Raw genomic sequence first — 9,426 nt, 5'->3', positions numbered from 1 at the left:
CAAAATAAGACTTATTTTTACATTGAGACACTTCAATATGTTGTTTGATATCATCCCAATCTAAATGAATACATGAATTTCTATTCATCCAACTTGGATTCTCCTTAGAAAATGGAATCCTACTCCTCATAATGGAAAAAGGACTACACCCTATTGAAGGATGACTCGTAACTCTATAGGACCATAACATTTTCTTTAATTCACTTTCCCAAGATAGGTTAGATTTGTTGGACAACTGAATAATACCTTTAATTACTCTGTTAACCCTCTCCACCACACTATTTCCGGTAGGATTATATAGTGCAGCAAATTTTTGTTCAATTCCAGAAGCACGCAAATACTGCTTCATTTCATCAGATTTAAATTGAACACTATTATCCGTTAAAATACAGGCAGGAAAACCTTCTCTAATGAATACAGAATCCAAAAATGTAATTACAGACTTTGAGTTTATACGATCTTCCAAAGTTAACTCAAACCACTTTGAAAATATATCCACTAGTACAATTACATATTTAGTGGAACCATCATGCCAGGCAATAGGCCCCATAAAATCCAAACTAAGTTCTTGCCAGGGAGCCTTTGGACAATGTACAGGAAAAGAAGGCGGATTGAGTGTTTTACGAGTTTTATCTGCAACTTCACAATGTACGCAATCTCTAACCAAACGTTCAACAGCAACGTCCACACCAGGCCACCAATACAAAGCTTTAACTCTCTGTTTAGTTCTAGTGATACCAGAGTGACCTTCATGGCACAACTTGATAATTTTTTCTCTTAACGATGAAGGAGGCACAACTTTATCTCCTCTCAACAAAAATGCATCATTAATACTCAACTCATTCCTGACCTCCCAGAATCCTCTGATTTCATTAGTAATATTCTTTTTGTCAACAGTGTGCCAACCCGCAACAACTTTGGCTTTTATTTCTTGAATAATAGTATCATCATTCTCAGCAGCTGACCAATCCGATTGTTCAATACATCCCTGAAAAATATCTACAAACGAAACACTGGCTACTGAAAATTCATTCCAAGGATTACTATCCAACTCAGTTAAAGGTAGAGACATTCTACTTAGAAAATCAGCAGTTCTATTTTGAACACCAGGAAGATACTTAATAGTATACGAGAAATCTTGTAACCTCATAGAGAGTCTGGCAATCCTAGCAGTAGCTCTAGATAACCCTTCCGTAGTAAGAAGTTTGGTCAAGGGTTTATGGTCAGATCTTAATGTAAAACTCCTACCCCACAAGAATTTTCTAAAGTGTTCTAAAGCCCAAACACATGCAAGTGTTTCCCTCTCAATAACGGAATACTTTTCTTCCGATGGAGACAAAGACCTAGAGGCAAAAGCAATAACTACCTCTTTGTTGTTTTCAGAAATCTGGGTAAGTACAGCACCTAACCCCTTGGCGCTTGCAGCGGTGGTAACTATTGTATCCGCTGAAGGATCAAAACCTTGCAAACAAGGAGCTTTGCCAATTGCTTCCTTAATGGACAAAAATGCCTTCTGACACTCAGGTGACCACTCAAAACTAACTTTGTTTTTCAACAAAAGTCTCATAGGATGTGTTTTTTCTGAAAAATTTTGGACAAACTTGGAATAAAACTCAGCTAACCCCAAAAATGACCTTAAGTCATCCTTAGAGTTAGGAGCAGGGGCATCAATAATAGCACTGATAAGTTTGGCTTTAGGTTTAATTCCCTGATCACTTACTTCATGACCTAAGTAAATTACACTTCGTTCAGTGAATTTACATTTAGAAATTTCACCCGTCAAACCTTTTGACAATAAAACTTTCAAAACACATCTTAATCTCTCATCATGTTCCATTTTGTTTCTGCCCATAATAAGAATATCATCTTGAAAAAACGTAATGCCAGACATATCACCAAATAATTGATTCATTAATCTCTGAAAAACAGCGGCTGCAGAAGCCAAGCCAAATGGCATTCTGCAAAATTGGAAACACCCAAAGGGAGTGGCAAACGAAGTAAGACTTCTGCACGAAGAATGAAGCTCAATTTGGTGATACGCTGCAGAAAGATCGATCGTGGAAAACCACTTGGAACCCCTAGTTAATGAAAGCATTTCATCAATTCTTGGCAATGGAAACTGATCTACGATAATATTCTCATTTAAGTTTCTAAGGTCAACACACAAACGAATTTTTCCATTGGCACGCCTGGCAACTACCAATGGAGAAACCCATTCAGAAGCTTCTATAGGTTCAATAATTCCAGCGCTAAGTAATTTGTTCAATTCAAGCTTAACTTCTTCCCTAACAATTAAGGGTATGTTGCGTGCCTTAAACATTTTAGGAACTGCAGAGGGTTTTAATCTGATAAGGTGTGTAAACCCCTCAAGTTTGCCAATTTTCCCATTAAAGACCTCATCAAATTCATTAATCACCCAAGATTTAGTGTCTGAACTATCGCCAGCTACCAACACTTGTTCTGGACTATTGGGATTAAGGATTATACTAAGTGCTTTTTGATCCTTCCAACCTAACACTGAAGGACCATCAAATGCAATGTACAGTTTGCAAACTGCGTGTCTTCCTTTGAATTGAAATTTAAGTTTTCTAAAACCTATTATATTTATTTTCTCCCCTGTAAAACTTTCAGGAGAAATGTCAGGAGGTTCTAAATGTGGACCCAGAACATTAACAAACTTCTCCTCCCAAATAGGTTTAGCTATAATTGTGAACGGGGAACCTGAGTCAGCCGCCACCTGTAAAGGTATACCCCCAAAGTTAATAACACACAAAGGTTTACTCTTATCGGAGCTTGTAATGTTAATAACAATAGTTTTCTTTTGACTAGTAGAATTATGAGACAATTGATCCTCATCAACATCACTATCTGAGGAATCTGAATTTTCTGTAAGGCAAGCAATTTGATTAGATTTCTTATTAACTTTTTTTCTATTACAGACTTTGGCTAAATGACCTATAATTCCACAATTTAAGCATTTTGAAGATCTAGCATAGCACTTCTCAGAACTAGCATTACGTTTAGAGCTACCACACCTATAACAAGCAAAATTCCCTTGGTATTTAGAAGTACTCTTTTTGGAAGGCTTGTGGCTTACAGAATGTTTTTCATAAGAATTGCTCTTCTCTTTTTGCTTTGAAGAAATCAAATTAACAGCGGGTTTTTCCGTACTTTCCGTAATTGCCTTTGCACTTCTTTCTGACAACTCTGCTTTTTTTTATTAAAGTAGTTATATCCTTCAAACTGGAATCTCCTTCAATCCATAGTTTATCTTGAATATTTTTATTTTTTTGACAGACAACCAATTGATCTCTAATCATGTCATCATGAAGAATGCCGAATTTGCATGGAATCGCCAAAATTTTAAGTGAAGAAATATAATCCTCAATGGTTTCGTTTTGTTGTTGTTTCTTTTTATAGAATGTACGTCTGGAGATTGCAACACAAACAATAGGTGCAAATTAATTATCTAAATCCAGAATTGCACACTTAAAAGTATCAACGTCTCCAGCCCTTTCTGCTTTTTGCATCTGATTATAAATTCTTAAACCTTCAGGTCCAAGACAATGCATAAGGATTCTTTTTTTCCTTTCAGGCGAGAGAATACCACTATTATCTTCCAATGTTGCAATGTAATTAAGTAAATACTCTTTCCAATCAATCCATTTGACAGGTGGTTCCCCAGGACTTGTGAGAAACTCTTTCGGAGTATTTAAGTTAACTCCAACAACTACATTGTTTACTACATTGGAGACAGCAGACGAGGTTTCTGCATTCCTTTCCATTTATTTTTATTTTTTAAAAATGAAACAAAAAGGGAAAAAAAAAAAAAAAAAACTAACCAGAAATCCTGGAGCTTGATGGAAGAGAAACGCTGTTCAACCGTGAAGAAATCCAATTCAGCGAGGAGAAAAACTCTTTGACCTCGCAGATTCCCGATGTTGCTAGGAAACTGAAGACAACAAAGCTTGTTCGACTGAAAACAATATGGCGGCACGTAGAGGTCACGCAGCGTGACCCGGATAACGCCCCACAATGCCTTGCGTCGCTTCGTTGCATGCGACGACTGCCACAGAACGCCGCGTTTGAAGAATGCCAGCGAGAGAGCGCTCGAGACCAGCAACGGTAACTAGATTTAACTGCAATCAAATATTTTTGTGAAATACAGAATCTAGTTCAAATGTAGAAGAAAGCACTCACGATATTAGCCAGCAAGGTTGAACAGTTCGTTAAATTTCTTTCCGTTGAAGAAAATCGAGAAAGAAAAAAAACTTGAATTTCCAGAAAAAATTTTCTTGTCTCGAAGAAAACGCCAACGTGAGATACGAATAATCCCTCAACTCGTCGCCAATTTCTGTAGTAACGAATAAGGCTGCAGACAGCTTCGTTGCATGAATATGATGTTTATTCCATCTTACAGGATAGGTCTTAACACTTCAAGCTCCAGGTTGAATCTGCCGTTCACATTCCACTCGGTTACATAGAATTCAGAACATAGAATATACAATGCAAGTTCCAACATTAACATAACTAACACGCTACAATTAAAGGTATACTTACTACATTACTACACATGGCTCTCGCGACGGGGACAGTTGCAGAGAGGGACAAACACGGGCTGTCTCTGGGACGAGGCGCTGGGCTGGTGTCGCTTGCTAACCCCCGTTCCTGGGCACAATACACCAGCCTGCCCAGGACCTTGCCCGAGAGGAGAGGGTCTCTCGTGCTGCACTCACCGGAGAAGGTCTCGATGGCCCGGATGGCCAAGTTCTGGTCCGGGTAATCCACAAACACGTAGCCGGACTTGAGCAAGACCTGTCCGACCAGAGGCAGCTTCCTGTCCCCGAAGAGCTGCCGGATCTCGTCGGCTGTCACCGAGGGGCTCAGGTTCCCGATGTACAGCTTGTTCAGCCGTCCACGGGTGTGAGGGGATGGGTCCCTTCTCAGGACTGCTCCAGTAGTCCATGGGTGTGAGGCGTTAGGGCCCCCTAGGGCATGCTGCGACTGTTCGGGGGGGTCCCTGCTAGGCCTCCTCATGGCCGGGCCTGCTCCAGCTGCTGGTGCTGGCTCCGGATGGCGAACCTGCTGACATGCACGGGAATGGGCACCACGATTTTGGGGTTACGAGAGGGCTCCCCCGTCTTGGAGTTTGCATTTCCCGCCTTGACCATCTTCCACTTGGCCCGACGGTTCTGGAACCAGATTTTAACCTGGTCCTCGCTGAGCTTGAGGGCGTGGGCGATCTGGGAGCGCTCCGTCAGGGAGAGGTTTTTCTTGCAGTGGAATTCTTTCTCTAGTTCCAGAAGCTGCTCCGAGGTGAAGGCAGTCCGCCACCTCCGGTTCTTACCCCCGCCGGAGGAGGGGGGCCCGGTCCCCGGTGGGGCCTCCTCGGACCCAGGGTCGTCGCCCTTCTGTGATAGCTGGCATGGCAGGGTATCGTCCGAGCTGTAGTCCAGCTCGCTGTCCATGGAAAAGACTTCCTCTCGGCCTTTGGGGTCATCATCTGATTTGGGGTCCTCCTTGGCCTGGTGCCCCCTGGAGACTCCTGGAGTGAAAACAGACAGATGGTTAGAGTGGCACTGACACAGCGGGCATTATTAAACACAGGTGATACACTTTCAAGTATAAGGGAAGGCAACGAACGGGCAGCGACTTAGTCTGTGGAACCGAAGACGTAGGTGGCTCTGTGTGTGTGTGGGTGGCTCTGTGTGTGTGTGGGTGGCTCTGTGTGTGTGTGGGTGGCTCTGTGTGTGGGTGTGTGGGTGGGTGGCTCAGTGTGTGGGTGGCTCTATGTGTGTGTGGGTGGCAGTGTGGCTTTTTTTTGTAGGTGGATCTATGCGTGGTGGCTCTGTCTGTGTGTGGGTAACTGCGTGTGTGTGTGTAGGTGGCTCTGTGGGTGGCTCTATTTGTGTGTGGGTTGCTCTATGTGAGTGGCTCTGTGTGGGTGGCTCTGTGTGTGTGGGTGGCTTTGTGTGTGTGGCTCTGTGTGTGGGTGCAAATGCAATAGGTCTTGCATTTGAGAGTGATTAAGCTATTGACATTGTAAATAACAATGCCGTTTCTTTAAATGTTTTAAAAACAAAAACATAAAAATAATGTCATGAGCAATGCCAAAAGCTCTAACTTTAACAATGCCGAGACCATTGCATTGTAAATGCCTGTTAATGCTTGTTGAGGTAGTGGGGTGGGTCGCCACTGGGATGGTGCCAGTGCGCAGGGCACTCGCTCCAAGTTATGTTCAACTAACTGCATTGGGTGCAAGATAATGTGAATACATGGGAGTGGTGGTACTAGACTCCACCCCCCCTGCGGGAGGGGTGGAGATGTTATGCAATGTCACAAAGTAATTCCAACCGCTTATGTATATTTGTAAATTGGTGCATAGTATTGCGTAGTGTGTGTGTTTAATAAATGTACTCTTACTTTTATAAAGCAAAGTACAGACTGGACAATCAATTATTGAGTGTTATTTTTGCGCACCTGTAAATGGCGATTACTAGCCCACACCACCTCCCTTGAGTAAGCCTCAGACTGCTCTGCAACGCTACCCTCTGAGAGTCAGCCGCTACAATTGGGTGTTTGGTTCCCAGTGAAGGACAAATGTAGTCATGTTATGTGTGCAGGCCTCACAGATGCTGCCTCGTTTTCCAACAGTATACAATTCCAAAGTCCAGCGCCCCCCTAAGGAAAGTCATTGTAATGACTTGCCTGGTAAAGGAACACATGGTAATGTCACAGTTGGGGTAGTGACTGCGGAGTAAGGGCATGCGTAGGAAACGCATGCGGGGTTCTGTCATACATTCATGTACGGTGAACACTAAAGCCTGTAATAAACATTTACTTTAAATATTATCCCAAGCGGAAGAAAGAAAGTCATCCTGACTCCAAAAATATCACCTACTATAAACGAAGATACCTATACTAAACATATGTCATGCCATAGGCCTTTGCAGCTGGCACTACCAGCCACTAGAGTGGCCTTATAGTGGCTACCTGGGGGCTCTTGGGGCAATGCTGGGGTTTCCATTGCAGACCAGGATCTGAAGTCATACTGTGATGATCTGTTCTGGGTATTGTGTTGTGGTGACCCCTGGTTGGGTGGCAGTCATGTTCAGTAAGCTGTGGGCATGTGATTCTGCTGCTGGAGAGGTCTGCTGAGCCTTTTAGCCCCCACACATGCCGTACAGTTAGATAACGTCTAGACTAGGTGCTGTCTTATATTATGTAATTTGCATTTATCGAGCACGAACAAATCACCCACAAGAGGGTCTCTCTGCGCTAATGCGGTCTAAAACAGGACAGCGATACCAAAAGGGAGTCCAAGACTTAAGTTTTGAGAATTTGTTAGAAACAAACTGTCTGTGTGGCTGGCATCTTTGAGCTATCTTGGAGTATGTGAGATGTTTTGTCTGCATGTGGTGTGTATTGTACAGATGTGGATGAAGTATTGCAGTTTCATATATTATTTTAAAATGTGTGTCACTGTTGCCAAGGGATGTTTACAGTAAGCATTGGCAAGGCCAATAGTTCTGGCTTGCATAGTGAGTCCTCCCTTAAACATTAAAAAATACCTACTGGAAAGACAAAATAAAACTAAACACGCTTACTTTAGGCATGCAATGAATCTATCGATTAAGACGTTAAGGGCTTGATTTAGATCTCGGTGGATGGGTTATTCCGGCACAACGATGATGGATTTCCCATCCGCCTAAATATAAATCCCACTATATCCTATGGGATTTATATTTCGGCAGACAATATATCTGTTACCGTTGTGATAGAGTAAACTGTCCGCAGAGATCTAAGGGGCATATCAGCAACAACCGGCGATAATTAACGCTAAGCGCACTTAGCGCTAGGATAATTATCGCGGCTAGCGTGGATTTTTATCGCTGAGATAGCGTGCTATTAGCAACGCTTATCTCCTCAGCGATAAAAATCCTCACGCTAACTGCCTAACGTGAGATTATCGCTGGAAACCCAGCGCTAATCTCACGTAATGTGGCGTTAGCTTGCTGATAGGGACTCACAAACTTAGCCATGATATCCACCTTCCATAGGATATCATGGCTAAGTCAGTCCTGAAGCAGGCGTAAGGAAAGTAGCGATAACAGGGGTTATCGCTACTTTTCCTGCCGCTATGCTTCATAGCGTGGGGCTTGATGATAGGAGAAATGTCGCTTAGCGACATTTCTCCTGTCATGTCAGGTCAGGAACGCCCACTTTGCATCTCATTAGAGATGCAAAGCTGGGCGTTAGGAATCCCCACGCTAAAGCAAGGTTTCACGCGTTAGCGTGACCTTGCTAATTAGGCGATTAAATTATCGCCGCTTTTTGGGCGAAAACGGCCGCTAAAGCGGCGATAATTTATTATCGCCTCCTTGTAAATATGCCCCTAAATCCGGCCCCAAATGTGTGATGATTCAGAGTATCTTTGAGATGTAAAATAGCCCCTCGTCCATTGCAATGCAGGCCCTTTGGACAAACCTGTGGGCTTTGGATACATGTTTAAGGTGTTTTTGTAACATTTCGTGATGAGCATCTTTTTATGGCAACTCAATTCTATAACGGGTGAGAGATCAATACGTTTTTGATCGGGCCCCACAAACTTAGCCATGATATCCACCTTCCATAGGATATCATGGCTAAGTCAGTCCTGAAGCAGGCGTGAGGAAAGTAGCGATAACAGGGGTTATCGCTACTTTTCCTGCCGCTATGCTTCATAGCGTGGTGCTTGATGATAGGAGAAATGTCGCTTAGCGACATTTCTCCTGTCATGTCAGGTCAGGAACGCCCACTTTCGTTAGGAATCCCGGCGCTAATGCAAGGTTTCACGCGTTAGTGTGACCTTGCTAATTAGGTGATTAAATTATCTGCACTTTTCGGCCGAAAATGGCCGCAAAAGCGACAATAATTTTCTATCGCCTCGTTGTTGATATGCCCCGTATTTCCTTTTGAAAAAAGTGTTGAAACAATGGACAGGCATTAAGAAAATGGGACTTTCTAAGGAAATCTGAGATGATTTGTTGAGATGACGCTCACCAGTGTAAGACTGTGGTAACACGCAGCTCCAGAGACATCTCAGATTTTCTCAGAAAGTCCCATTTTTCATTGTCGCAACACTTTTCAGATTCACATAACAGTTTGCCTCTTAAAAGCTCATCTTCTGGCAGCTGTCAGTTTGTAAATAAATCCGGTGCATTGGGTAGTAGGAGATAATTTGCGAGGGGGGACCCGAAATTTCGACTGCCTAAGGCCTCCACATGGTTTAATCCGGCACTGCCTGTAACCCCCTCTTGGCTTCTTGGAGTCCTTTCTATATCTAATGCCTGTTTCGAAAATCTCAGCATTTTGCATCTGGGAGTCAAATTTCACCCCCAGGTGGAGTGTGCTCCTACTGATTTGTGCAACTTACAAGTGTGTTCC

The 9,426-nt window shown here is 43.0% G+C and overlaps 1 pseudogene; it reads right to left on the bottom strand.

Moving 5' to 3' along the window:
• Positions 1-5,033: 5,033 nt before the first annotated feature.
• Positions 5,034-8,506, bottom strand: LOC146869670 (homeobox protein GBX-2 pseudogene; annotated as a pseudogene).
• Between the last annotated feature and the right edge of the window lie 920 nt (positions 8,507-9,426).

This window comes from Triturus cristatus, chromosome 1_1 (assembly GCF_964204655.1).
Source record: "Triturus cristatus chromosome 1_1, aTriCri1.1, whole genome shotgun sequence".
Lineage (NCBI taxonomy): Eukaryota > Metazoa > Chordata > Amphibia > Caudata > Salamandridae > Triturus > Triturus cristatus.
The sequence above is the reverse complement of the archived record's forward strand: the minus strand, read 5'-3'. Positions and strand labels throughout refer to the sequence as shown.